General features: G+C 36.0%; 2 pseudogenes; both read right to left on the bottom strand.

Moving 5' to 3' along the window:
* Nucleotides 1-279: 279 nt before the first annotated feature.
* Nucleotides 280-7,304, bottom strand: LOC141287379 (N-acetyllactosaminide beta-1,3-N-acetylglucosaminyltransferase 3 pseudogene; annotated as a pseudogene).
* On the bottom strand, nucleotides 2,989-4,096 carry LOC141286552 (uncharacterized; annotated as a pseudogene).
* Nucleotides 7,305-14,833: the final 7,529 nt, after the last annotated feature.

The raw sequence follows: 14,833 nt of genomic DNA, 5'->3' as shown, positions 1-14,833 counted from the left end.
AAATTATTATTATTTTTGTTTTTATTAAATAATAGGTGCACTGAGTTTCATACTATACAACACTTTATGCAGTTAAATATTGTTTAAAGCTTATGCAGTTAATATATTGTTTAAATTGCTAGTCATTATTATTCAGCAATCTGGAAAATAAATACTGCAAATAAAGAATACAAAAATTAAAGTAGTACAATATTTTTTACAGTAAAACGTTATATAATGATTTCCAGTACAATTGTAAAATTGCGAACTATTGCTGCAATTTCACAGTAGCAGCTGTAAAAAATTTATATATCGTTGCTTGTATATATACAAAAAAATTGCTGTATTTTAACAGTAAAACTGTAGTTAATAATTTACAGTGCACTTGTAAAAATTTACAGTATTACTGGCAACCAAAGTTGCCAGTAACTTGCTGTAAATTTTACAGTAAATTTATTACAGTGTACTCATGTTGCAGCAGTATGGGTGAGTAGATGACAGATGTGGCTTTATTGTATTAAAATTTCGGCTTTCTAATACAAACAGTCTCTGAGAAACTAAAGGAAATGCAAAAAGTGTTGCAACCGTCCCCACTCTCCCCTACTATTTGTGAGAAGTAACTTGTAACTATAAATAAATTATTTTTTAAAGTAACATGCCCAACACTGCTGAAGTGGTACCCTTTCAAAATGTACTAATATATACCATTTAGATACTAATATCTTTAAGTAATAATTTGTATCTTTAAGATACTAATATGCACCCTTATAGGGGTGCATAAGGTACAAAAGTATAGCTTTTTAAAAAAGCACCACCCCAGTGACAACTTTGCCTGTTTTTTCTAAGAGTGCACTCAATTCCCCTGATAAAATTAGATTTTAAAGAGCAAGGTATAGATATTTCTATCTCTACATACTGATAAGCACTCTCTGATAATTGAAAAACAAGCATAAAGATCACAAAGACTAACTACCATTGCTGAGAAAGGAATCGACCACCCTTTTAATATTAGTTAAAGTGCAATACACCACATCATTTACAAAATGCAATAATTTTGCTAAACCGCACCATGTTTTAGAACTTCTGTATAAAAGGATTCTTAAAAATCTCATTATTTTAAAACAAATGTAATCATATTGATTCCAGCCATCTATTATATTTCCTATTAAAAGTAATCACACACCCTGTTCATTGTTTTCTAGACTTAACAAGGAATATGTCTTTCCACATTGCAAATGTGGGTTTTGTATTTCATCCCACATCACAAAAATCATGTACGGCAGAAATCTGTGGACTAAAATGATTTCTCTGTAATAGCAAGGGTGAAATTTGTCAACATTCCGAGCGGGGATATGCAGACCAGCGGTCCTTACGCCAAGGTGGGATGTAGGTTTGAGGCCAGCCTTTTCCAAACACATTCCCATGTAAACATCATCAATGGGCAGCAGCTCTATAGAGTGAGACATGTTGTAGATCGTTTTGGCCGTGAAGCTGGAGAGAAGAAAGCCTCCTCCGCCACAGTACGGAGGATACCTTTTAGACTCCTGTACCTGCACCGGGACATAGTATTTACTTGAAGGCTCTCTGATAGGACCTACGTTCTGGATGAGGTGCCCTGTAAAGAGATGTTTACTTCCATCATTGCCCTTCTGACCTTGAAGATACTCAACCATGTTGAACGTATTAGCAAAGATGTCATCGTCTCCATTTAAAAGAAATCTGGCGTTTGGGCACCATCTTTCCATCCACTCAAAGAATAGGATCTGCTTCAGTGTGAGGTTGAAGAATGAATCATGGAAGTCCCACTGTAAAATGTCCTTGTTCTCACTGTTCTCCATCTGCAATAGCTTATTTAACCTGCGCTTCTCAAAGCCGGTTCTACTCGTTCCGCTTATGAAGACTCTGCGGATCCACACACCTTTGTGCTGTCTTTCCTTAGCCCATGTTTTCCGCAAAACTTCCCGTCGCTCGTAATTCTCTGGAGAACTCTTGATGACCAGCAGAAGGAAGACATCTGCAGAGTTTTTGGGTCCACCACACTTATCAGGCACGTCAAGAAGGATGGGAAAACTCCTGCAGTGTCGGTAAAGAAGGAAGTCTTGGATACGCTTTGGCAGAGTAGAAAATCCAGTCACATTATAAGCAGAAATATTCTGCTGACAGTGTGAAGACGAAGGCTGGAGAGTTTTAAACATGGGCAAATTATTTTGATGATGGAACATCTCATATATGTCTTTGCTCTTCAGTGTCACATCATTTTCAACGTTTTTGTTTCTAACAAAGAGCAGCCACACAACACCTGTCAGAACTAACATTATCATCTTTTTCCTTCTCATCTTTGCACCTGTTTAAGAACAGAGAACAATTCAATGTTAATCAATGTAACTCAAATAAAAAGTGTTTGAACTTTGCCAAGAACTAGGACATGAATGTGTATCACAGTACAACACATTTGGGAATAATAACAAAATAATTTTACTGAGACTTGGATTCAAAAACAAAAGTGTTTATATGTGTTTTTGTTGGGGTGTTCAGTCCATATAAGCTGCAAATGTTCTGCAATATTGGAAATATGGATGTAACAATCTGTAAATCATTCATCTTTGCCAAACAACTGTAAATCAGAGGGATCCGGGTAAGTAGATCCATAGCAGATTTGGTGCCAAGTCATTATTGTTCTGCAGATCTTGATTACCAACAAACACACATTTTGTTTTAAATCTAAGTGTCAATTAAAAAAAATGGCAAAATTTTCCCAAATTTGTTGTACTGTGATGCACATTGATGTGCTGAAGTTCTTGGCAACAAAATAAGGAGCACAGAGATTCAACAATAGTACCAATAGTACAAAACAGTACACAACAAGGATCAAGTTAAAAAAAAAAATCAGCATATTCCAGGTTGTTCATTTACAGTGAAATAAGTATTTGATACACTGCAAGTTTTCCCACTTACAAAGAATGGAGAGATCTGTAATTTTCATCGTATACACCTCAACTGTGAGAGACAGAATCTAAAAAAAAAATCCAGAAAATCACACTGTATGATTTTTAAATATTTCCATTTTATTGCATGAAATAAGTATTTGATACTTAATATCTGGTACAGCAGGGATTTTAGCCCACTCCACCATACAGGTCTTCTCCAGATCTTTCAGGCTTTGGGGCTGTCACTGGGCAACACGGAGTTTAAGCTCCCTCCATAGATTTTCTATTGGGTTCATGTCTGGAGACTGGCTAGGCCACTCCAGGACCTTGAAATGCTTCTAATGGAGCCACTTAGTTGCCCTGGCTGTGTGCTTTGGGGTCATTGTCATGCTGGAAGACCCAGCCACAACCCATCTTCAGTGCTCTTACTGAGGTTGTTGCCCAAAATCTCACGATACATGGCCCTATCCGTCCTCCCCTTAATATGGTGCAGTCGTCCTTTCCCCTTTGCAGAAAAGGCTGGGATGGTGTTTTTGGGATTGCACTCATCCTTCTTCTTCCTCCAAACACGGCGAGTGGAGTTTATACCAAAAAGTTCTATTTTAGTCTCATCTGACCACATAACCATCTCTGGATCATCCAGATGGTCTTTCAGATGGGCCTGTACATGTGCTGGCTTGAGCAGGGGGACCTTGTGCGCGCTGCAGGATTTTAATCCATGACGGTGTAGTGTGTTACTAATGGTAACCGTTGAGACTGTGGTCCCAGCTCTCAAAGACCAGGCCCTCACGTGTAGTTCTAGGCTGATCCCTCACCTTTCTCAGGATCGTTGATACTCCACGAGGCGAGATCTTGCATTGAGCCCCAGTCCGAGGAAGATTTACAGTCACCTTGAATTTCTTCCCTTTTCTAATAATTGCGCCAACAGTTGTTGCCTTTTTACCAAGCCTGTAGCCCATCCCAGCCTTGAGCAGGTCTACAATTTTGTCCCTAGTGCCCTTAGACAGCTCTTTGGTCTTGCCCATAGTGGAGAGGTCGGAGTCTGATTGATTGAGCGTGTGTCTTTTATAGAGGTAACGAGTTCAAACAGGTGCAATTAATACAGGTAATGAGTGGAGGATAGGAGGGCTTTTTAAAGACAAACTAAGGCCCCGTTTACACGAAGGGAAAACGCAGATATTTCCCTGCGGTTTGGCCTCTCATTTACACGAAAACCCCGTTTTTATCACAGAAAACGATTATTTCTAAAAACTCCGGCCAAAGTGGATAAATTAGAAAACGCCGTTTTCACGTTGTAGTGTGGACAGTGAAAACGCTTTTGAAAACGATGACGCATTTATAGTCATGTGACGCATATTGTACCAATAGATATCTATGTTTAATTGTGCCTGTGCTATTCACACACTGCTGCTAAAGAGATTTACCTTGTACACTCTTCAAATTACAGTCCTAAAATGATGACGGAAAATTTACTCACAGTTGCTGTCCTGCAAAACATGACGACAACTGCTTTTCAGATAAAATATGAATCAGCGCGATATAGACGTGTCAGTGGATGATGAGATATTTCCGTAAATTATCCCGCCAGAAGAATTGCGTGAAAACTTATTACGTCTGTATAATTTTGGAGGCTTTACGCATGCGCAGTAAGGCGAATTTGATGTTTTCCTACGTTTCAGTGTGGATGAGAAACTTCTGGAAAACGCTTGGAAACGCTAGTGTGGACGGAGAGCGTTTTAAAATGAAAACTCAGTTTTCAAGTGTATCCGGATTAATGTAAACGTAGCCTAACAGGTCTGTGAAAGCCACAATTCTTGTTGGTTGGTAGGTGATCAAATACTTATTTCATGCAATAAAATGGAAATTAATTATTTAAAAATCATACAATGTGATTTTCTGCATTTTATTTTTTAGATTCTGTACCTAAGATGAAAATTACAGAAAACTTGTAATATCAAAACATATCGGCAGTGTATCAAATACTTATTTGCCCCACTGTAACTGTGTGAAAAAGTCACCATCATCTTCTTTTTCTAAGATTAAACTGTTAACACTGTTTAGTTTACATACAGAATGCATTAACGCTAATTTAATTTAAAAAGTACAGTACATTTACCTGAGTACTGTACTTAAGTACACTTTTTGAGTGTCTGTATTACTTTAGTATTATTTTTTCTAGGAACTTATGACTTTAACTTCACTACATTTGAAAGACAAAATAGGCTACTTGTACTTTTCACTCCACTACATTTCTAACGAGGTCCTCGAAGTAGGGGTGAGCGGGGCACAACCTAACACTGGGTTAATTGTAACACACATTTCCACACACGCTAGCATAACCAAATTTACAGTATTTACTAGTTGCCATAGCAACACTATGCAGAGAAAAAGGAGCGCCAAAATTCAAAAGCATTTTGAAGATATCGCTGAATATTTATTTTACCATAGTAAAAGTACATTTCAGGCTGAAGTAAACTTTTCATTTCAGTTTTTAATATTCATTTAAAATTAGACAAATCTGCTATTATTTTAATCTCCAATTTGTTATTTATCAGTTTAGATAGTTTATTAATGCTTCGCAAACCAGCAGAAGACACTAACCTGTATTATATTCCAGTCGCGCAGATGGGGAACGTTGTAACACTGTGTTACAATATGCCCCGCTGTTATTAAACTATGCTACTCTATGACATTAACGATGCAATTTACACTATTTACTTGTAAGGATTTTGATGAGAAACAGGTGAATAAAGGCTGACAATCAATGTTTAATGTTCAGATGTTATTATTTCAAGAAATGTAAAGCATTTTGGCTGGTTTATGTGTGTCGTGTTCTATGAGAGCTGTGTGTGGAGGGAGGGGAGTGTTTTTCTTAATGTCTAAATGTGTTTAATTTATTTGTCCACATTGTTTTGAACTACTGTACAGCTGTGTGTTGCGATCAGGGCCGTTCAAAGCATTGTTGTGATGTGTTCATTGTCAGACTCCAAAATTTGTCATTACTTCATTTGAAAGAGTTAACACATGTGTTTTACTGAAAAAATATTTTAGTTTGTTGTGTATATTTTTTTCATTCGATCAGACAACATTTGAAGTTGTCAAATGGTCGTGTTACAACGTGCCTCTCAGATGTTACAATGAACCCCACTTACGGGGCATGTTGTCACGTTTCACTTCCTTTCTTTTGAGGTAAATAACGAAAAACGTATACACTGTAAATATGAAACAAAGCGATATATTTGTACTAGACAAGTGTGAAAATAATGTGGATAAAAAATTGTACTCTGAACCCCAAGTGGATTTACATAAACCGCGAAATTCAAAAAGTGTTAGGTTGTGCCCCGCTCTCCCCTACAAAGTCATTACTATGTAGCTTTGAAAGTCAGTAGGCGATTTTTTATTCTTCTCTAAAACGTAACTTTCTTTTTTCAAACAGTCTATCAGTAAACACTCCTGGAGGGCTAAATGAAGTGATTTCCTAGCATTTTTTTAACACTGACCAGTTGCAAATGTGATATTTATTTACAACAAATCAATAATTAGAGGTTAATTGTGTGGTTTATTTGACACAATATTGTCTGATTTCGCTAAATTGTGTAAACAAAAATACACAGACTGTTCTGTGTATGAAGTACCACAAGAGCGATTAGAGAACCTTTTGAATTTTTTGTTTTGATGTCAAATAAGTCTTTTTGCTAAATCAGTGTTGCTGTTGTAAAGTTACGACTAAAGATGTGTTGCTGGGTTTTTAAAGCAGGTTTGATGGTAGATCACTATACATACAACAATAATAAAACAGTGCGTTGACATAAAGAAGGGAATTCACTTTACTCAAGCAAACTTGAGCACTTTAAAAAACAAGTTCTTCTGTACTTTCACTTAAGTAAAAATGTGTCTTTACAACTTTAACTTGTAATTGAGTAATATTTGACCAGCAGTATCTGTACTTTCACTTATAAGTAATAGAGTTGTGTACTTTGTCCACCTCTGTTAAAGTATTTAAATTATATTGTCAATTGCACTGAAATTAATTTTTAAGGTAACCAAAGTGTTAGTGAACTATCCTCAGATGTGACCTCCATTAATTAGTCTGATTCTCTCAAAACATCCATTGTTTTCTCCATTGCAGGTAATATAATGGCAACCATAATTTTAATAATCTTTTTTTTAAATACTGAAATTGGTTTATTTTCACCTACTTGAAGTAAAAAGTACATGAAAGTGACTTTGGTTAGTTATCTAAACCTATAAAAGAACCAGATTAAAACATATTCATCTTACCTGACCATTAATTAGCTCCTTTGGATAAAGTCTACGCAAGTATTTAAGGTTTCGTTTGTGTTGAAATGCGGTTACATAAAAATCCACATCCTGTATTCACAGCTCAAACTCTCCTCTCCTAATGAGAAAACCACATCAAAGGGTTGTTTTATAGGAGATGTGCCTTTATAGTGTTTGAGGATTTACTGACCTTTGCGCAAAAGATCATGAGCAATGTGCAATGAATAACATCTTTCAGAATATATTATAAATGTATTGTTTATTTATTTATTATTTTTAAAATCATTAAAAATAATTGTATGAACTGTCTATTTGTATTATTTTTCAATTGTCTATTTGTATTGTTCTACAATTGCTCAGGTAGAACAAATTGTATTAAAATGATTTCACAAAGTAAAAAAAAAGGTAAAAATGCTAAAGTAAAAAACTATTAATTGGTTAAGTTCCCTTACTACGGTGGAAAACTGTAATGGACATTTCGCATTCACAAAATTCATTCATTTATTTATTTATTTATTTTTTATTTATTTTTATTTTTTTCATTTTTTCAGTATCATGATGGTGTTTAGTGCTTGTGCGAATGACATTGTGCCCATTCTATATATAGCTAATGCGGTGCTAACACATGTGGTTTAAATATAACCAAATTTAAGGTATTTAGTTGCCACATCAACACTATATAGAGAAAAAAGTGCACCAAAATTCCACAATCTTCACTGAATATTTATTTTACCATAGCAAAAGAAAATGTCTGGCTTAAGTACATTTTTCATCTCAGTTTTTAGTATTGATTTAAAATGGAACAAATCTGCTGGGTCCGTGTAAATCCGTGTACTTTTTCGTTCATTCATTATTCAATTTCGGAATGAAAGATGAAATTTAAAAAAGGGTGCAGCTTGGTTTTTTGTTTAAAAGAAAAAAAGCAGAAATGGCTGTATTTTGTTTTCCAAATGTATTGTTGTCATCAAATAATAGTAATAGAAAATTGGACGCATTTCCGATCGTTTTTTAATTTGTAATATTTATTTGTACATTTATTGTATTTCATTTGACTGATCCTATTACCCGGAAGTAAATTACACCGTCGTGCGGGTATCAATTATTATTGTCTAGTATCACTAAAAATACTACTAAGATCCATATTAGCCTACTATCACACGAGCCAATGGCAATTAAATGCACGGATGCATAGGCAGATAATGAATGAAATACAACTGTTCACGAACAGAAGATTGTATTTGACTCATGCTGCATACGCAATGACAATTATGCCTACTGTAAATATAGATTTACAACTACGATTAGAGTTGTTTGCATAAAATGCACCGTGAACATTCACACGTTTGCCTAGCTGTGATAGGCTACAATTTATCTCCATTAATACTATTTTCTCAATTCTGCGCATATATTTTCACTTACCTTACATCAATTGCTCGATCAATATTATCATCACATATTTTACATTTGTAACTGTAGGTACCACAAACAATTTAATATAGCTACGTTTGTGTATTTTTACAGGTAGTAAAATACTGTGTGTGCTGCTTATAAACACCAGAGAGATAATGATTCATGAAAAAGATGGTCTTTACTCATCTCACTTGCACAAAATAAATGCAGTAATAGAAAGTACAGAAACGCACAAAATACACTGAAATACACTGAGAATTATATGCATTTAAAAATTTTGTTGAAGTCATCCCCCCGGATCTTCTGCATCCACTCAGCCCGTACGCATGCAGCGTCAATGGGGAATGCGACGAAACGGTACAAAAATGCACACAACGATGAAGTGCTGAGTCTCCTCTCTTGAATCCTAAAAACAGTCAATGTGAAAAAATATCTCTGTGACGACAAAATCATGGATCAGATTCATTACATGTTGTTTAAAAAGCGGGTCAGCCTCCGAGAAGTGACAAGTTCTCGTTATTGTTATTAAGTTATTGACAAGTGGTTAGGTTTAGGGGCAGGGGTTGGGTTACGTGCTCGTAAATGTGTCTGTTGTGACTGTTTGTGACAATCACACCCCAATACATATGCAATAATGGCAATATTATTACCCAATAGATCATTTAATCATGACGATAAAATTCACAGTGCCTTTCGAGTCAGCTTATTGACGCCAAGGGTTTCTTATTTAAAGTAGTGGAGGACCCTGCACGTCCAAAAATGACGCTGAAGGGGTACCCTGTGCGTCAAAATGCGACGCCAAAGGGTCCTGGCCAAACGTCAATATGTGACGATTTGGGAGTGAGACTGTGTTGCGCGAGCGCACATTCAGCTCTGCAGGCCTGGTGCTATGCGTATTTAAATCTCCTCTGATGCGCATTTTCCTGCATTAGCCAAAATCATGACAGTCAACCACATCCAGTCATATGTGAATTAATGTAAATATTCGCTAAAAAACACACAATAAAGACAGCAATGATGCAGTCAGACTGGCACCGGCTTGCTTTGAAATGTATTTGGTTATTGCGCCTGATGCGTGTGAGCCCGCTGTGTCTCCCGCACCGAAGTCATTTTAAACAGTACATAATAACGAAAACAATACCTTCCAAATAAAAAGGAGCCGATTTTTATGATCAGAACTTCCTTAAACCAGTGAACCTGTAAACCTTTCAGTCCAAGTAAACGAATGCGTTCAAATAGAAAGTTTAAAACGATATTCATAAATGAAGCATATACCCACTTTTCTTCCGGCACCACTAACGTTACACCACTGATTATCTTGTTATTAATATGATTTGATTTATGGTTCATATTCATAATCGTACAGTAGGCTATGTTGTTGCCAGTTTAAAGGGCGATGTTTCCAAGCACTTTCGGGCTAAAAAAAAAAAGCTGTTTTCATTTGCATTACAATGCATAGTATGTTAATTTAATGGTCGCGGGTGCGGGGCGGGTTGTAAAAATAGACACAGTGGTGCGGGGCGGGCTGGCTCGGGCCAAATAATTTCATAATTGCGGGACTCGCGGGTTGAAAAAAAAAAACCCAACCCGCGCATCACTGGGCCAGTACTTCAGGTGAAAACTTCCGGTGATCTGACAGCGAGAGCGAGAGACAACAGCGACCGAGTTCCATTACCACAGAGATATTTTTTCACATTGACTGTTTTTAGGATTCAAGAGAGGAGACTCAGCACTTCATCGTTGTGTGCATTTTTGTACCGTTTCGTCGCATTCCCCGTTGACGGCGCTGCATGCGTACGGGCTGAGTGGATGCAGAAGATCCGGGGGGATGACTTCAACCCCACCAAATTTTTAAATGCATATAATTCTCAGTGTATTTCAGTGTATTTTGTGCGTTTCTGTACTTTCTATTACTGCATTTATTTTGTGCAAGTGAGATGAGTAAAGAAAGACCATCTTTTTCATGAATCATTATCTCTCTGGTGTTTATAAGCAGCACACACAGTATTTTACTACCTGTAAAAATACACAAACTTAGCTATATTAAATTGTTTGTGGTACCTACAGTTACAAATGTAAAATATGTGATGATAATATTGATCGAGCAATTGATGTAAGGTAAATGAAAATATATGCGCAGAATTGAGAAAATATATTAATGGAGATAAATTGTAGCCTATCACAGCTAGGCAAACGTGTGAATGTTCACGGTGCATTTTATGCAAACAACTCTAATCGTAGTTGTAAATCTATATTTACAGTAGGCATAATTGTCATTGCTTTTGCAGCATGAGTCAAATACAATCTTCTGTTCGTGAACAGTTGTATTTCATTCATTATCTGACTATGCATCCGTGCATTTAATTGCCATTGGCTCGTGACAATAATGGGGCGGACTGGCCGTCTGGACGTTCGGGAGAATACCAGAACGGCCGCTGCAGCAGGACGGCCGTCGGCCTCCGTGCAGCCGTCACAGTTTTTTTTTTTTTTTCTTCTTCTTTTTTTCCTTGCTCATAATTTACTGTTGTTCCATGTCAAGACCGATAGGTGGCAACAATGCGCCTACAAGCCCATAGATGCGCAAGCTCACTCGTCAATGCTTGTCACTCAACCGTTTACAAGTGCAGGTGAGAGAAAGAACATGGATACTGCAGGGCTGTATCCGAAATCGCCCCCTATACCCTCAAATAGGGCACTATTTGAGGGGACAGCCATTTTTAGTGGTGTTCGAAACCATAGTGGACGTTCCAGAGTGCACTCATTCAATCCCACAATGCACCGCAAAAATGAGTGTACAACCGATGTACGCTCAACAGCTAGAGATAACCCATAATGCACTGTGAGAGCCGCGCGCCGACTGAATTCCCGCGTCTCGCCAGACGATGGCGCCCGCAGCTGAATCATCCATCCATTCATTTTACAACGCACTCTTCCACTGCGTAATACAGCGTACAACACAGGTACAAATTCGTTGTAAATTGATTATTAAATTGTTTAACCAGGTTTTATACGTAAACTCCTTGACATAGTTCAAAATAAATCCTTTAATCTTACTACTGGAACTGTCCGTTTTAAATGATTGTTAAGCAGTAAGCAATAATATGCAAAAGCTGCAGTCCTTCCGGTGCACTTAGTGTCCGAATTCACTCACTCGTTTTCATTCACTCCTTCAAGTGAACTGTACGAGTGGACTAATGTAGGGAATAGTGAATAGGGTACACTCAAAAAAATAAGTCATTGGATGAACTCAATTTAATTGAGGGCAGGATTTCCATCCAATAAATATGTGTGACCCCAACTCATAAAAAACAAATTCATGCAATAAAATGTAATTGAGTTGGGCCAACTCAATTTGATCAAATATAGTTTCAATGAAATTGATACGTTTATGAAGTAATTATTTTATGCTTGTTGAACTCAATCTAAAACATTTAACTGGAAAACAAATAACTAGGCAGAAATTCTTCTACACTCAAAAAATGATACATTGGATTTACTTAACTTTAGGCATTAACCAACTTATTAGGCATTAGCCATAAGATGGCTTTGTTACATCCATGGCATGCCCAAAGTAGTTGTTTATTTTATTATTAAAACAACTTTAACTTATGTTATCAGGTCCTCAACCCAAGCACATGCTCTATGCATTCACCACAATGGTAACCCCCAAAAACACTACCATACCAGAAACTGTTTTAAATACAAACATAAAAGAACATTAAACATTAACAAGTCTCCCAATTTTATCATTTTATTAAAAAAATGCATAAAATAAAATTTTATTTCAACATTTGCTCTCCTTATCCAGCCGTGTGCAAAGCATGATGGGAAGGGGAAATCCACTTCCTAGTTACACAAGTAAAATAATTTATCTACTCTCAACTCTACTTAATTGAAATACGTTCTTTCAAAATGAAAATATTGAGTTGAACCAAAACGAAACTGTTTCAAATCAGTTTAACACAATGCAATTGTTTAAATGAGAAACCTAACACAATGGTGTTAAATGAAAAAGATTTTTTTAAATTAACTGTACAGTGTGGTAGAATCATTTTTTTGAGTGTATAGGGGGCGATTTCGGATACAGCCCAGGTGTTGGTAATAGGGGAAAAAAAAGGAAAGAAAAGGGTGTGAAGGAGGAGGCTGCGGCCGCAGCAGCACAGGGACATAGAGATGAGGGACAGGTGCAGGAACAGGGGGAAGTTCCCCAGAAAAGTGCATTGCAAGTAAGTGCAAGTAAGCATGAAAGGAGGATAATTAGGGTTATTTCCTTGGTTATCTGACTTTAGCAAATGTAATTTCAGGTTGCTACATTTTTATCTATACCCCAATAAAACTATTGCAGTTTTTACAGTTGATTAGCTATAAAGCACGATATAAACATGCTGCTGCATTAACATGAAGGCAGAATAAATATTTAATAAGTAATTAATTAAACCGTTTTTGTGCACACTGCAAAACTTAATCTAATCAAGTCAAAAAATTGTTTCCTGCTAAAAAAGTATTTTTTAACCTTGTTACTTATATAAGCAAGAGTATAAGGTGTTAGTTTATTAATCTTATATTGAGTATATATGCCTTATTTTTAGAATTCTTGCCAAGTGTGATTTGTCTCATTTCATTGGTAGATTGTTTCACTTAATTTAAGAAGTTTTCGACTAAAATCAAGAATTTTAAGGCTTAGGTTAGTTGAAAGCTTCTTAAAGTAAGTGAAATAATCTGCCAATGAAACAAGAATTTGCTAAGAATTCTCAAAATAAGACAAATATACTCAAAATAAGATTAATAATATAACCTCTTCTGCTCTTGCTTAGTATATAAGTCTCAAAAACAAGATCAAAAATACTTTTTAGCTGGAAACAAGATTTTTTGACTTGGTTAGATGAACAGTTTTTGCAGAGCCGTATTTTTTGCACAAATTAATTAAGAGATTATTAAGTAATAAATATAGTTTAAGATTGCATGCCATTTCTACCATTTGTTTTTGTATGTTTTAGGTAGTCACCTCATCTGAATAGTTTTTCAGCAGAGAGACATTAAAAGAGGGCTGTTTATTTCTGTGAGTATTCCACACTATGCTTTTAACACATCTTTTAGTCAACATCAGAGATAATGCTATAATTTGGAAGATAAAACATAAGGGTTAAGATTTAAGTATTTTGAGACCTGTGTCTGCTGCTGATTAGCTTTCACACACATCTGTTGTTGTGGGCTGAGCTGAGTCAAAGTCCAGGGGTGTTTTTTAGTCCCAGTCCGCCACTGATAATAACTGATACCCGCACGACGGTGTAATTTACTTCCGGGTAAAGATAGGATCAGTCAAATGAAATACAATAAATGTACAAATAAATATTACAAATTAAAAAACGATTGGAAATGCGTCCAATTTTCTATTACTATTATTTGATGACAACAATACATTTGGAAAACAAAATAAAGCCATTTCTGCTTTTTTTCTTTTAAACAAAAAACCAAGCTGCACCCTTTTTTAAATTTCATCTTTCATTCCGAAACTGAAAAATGAATGAACGAAAAAGTACACGGACCCTGCTGTTATTTTAATCTCCAGTCTGTTATTTATCAGTTTTGTAATGCTTTGCTAACTAGCAGAAGACACTAACCAGTTTTAAATTCCAGATGTGCAGATGTGAAATGTTATAACACTGCTTTACATTGTGTCCCGCTATTATTAAAATATGCTATTCTATGACATTAGCAATGTAATTTACACCATTTACTTTCAATGACAAACCACAAGAAACTGGTTAATAAAGACTGGCAATCGATGTTTAATGTTCAGAAATTTTTATTTCAAGAAATGTAAAGCATTTTGGTTTGTTTATGTGTTCTATGATAGCTGTGTGTGGTCAGGAGAGTGTATCTCTGTGTTTTTCTGAAAGTCTCTTCATTTGCCCACATTGCCGACGCATGATTGTAATGTGTTCATTGTCAAACTCCAAAATTAGATTGTTCATTCTTAAAAAATGCCATTATTTTATTTGAAAAAGTTAATCATTTTATTTTATTGATGTGTCTTTTCTGTAGCACATCATTGTCCAAACACTGTCCATAGCTGAAGTTAGCTGAAAGCAAGTGAATAATCCAACCTCTTGTAATGAAAACACACCACAGCTCTCAAACACTCAACGGGAACAGGAACAGTCAAAAATAGTCCAGACTATGGTCCCACGTTGAAAATTACTTTAAATCCATATTCAATCTGGACCATGATGTGT

This window comes from Garra rufa, chromosome 15 (assembly GCF_049309525.1).
Source record: "Garra rufa chromosome 15, GarRuf1.0, whole genome shotgun sequence".
Lineage (NCBI taxonomy): Eukaryota > Metazoa > Chordata > Actinopteri > Cypriniformes > Cyprinidae > Garra > Garra rufa.
Note: the sequence above shows the minus strand (reverse complement) of the source record. Positions and strands in the feature narration are given on the sequence as shown.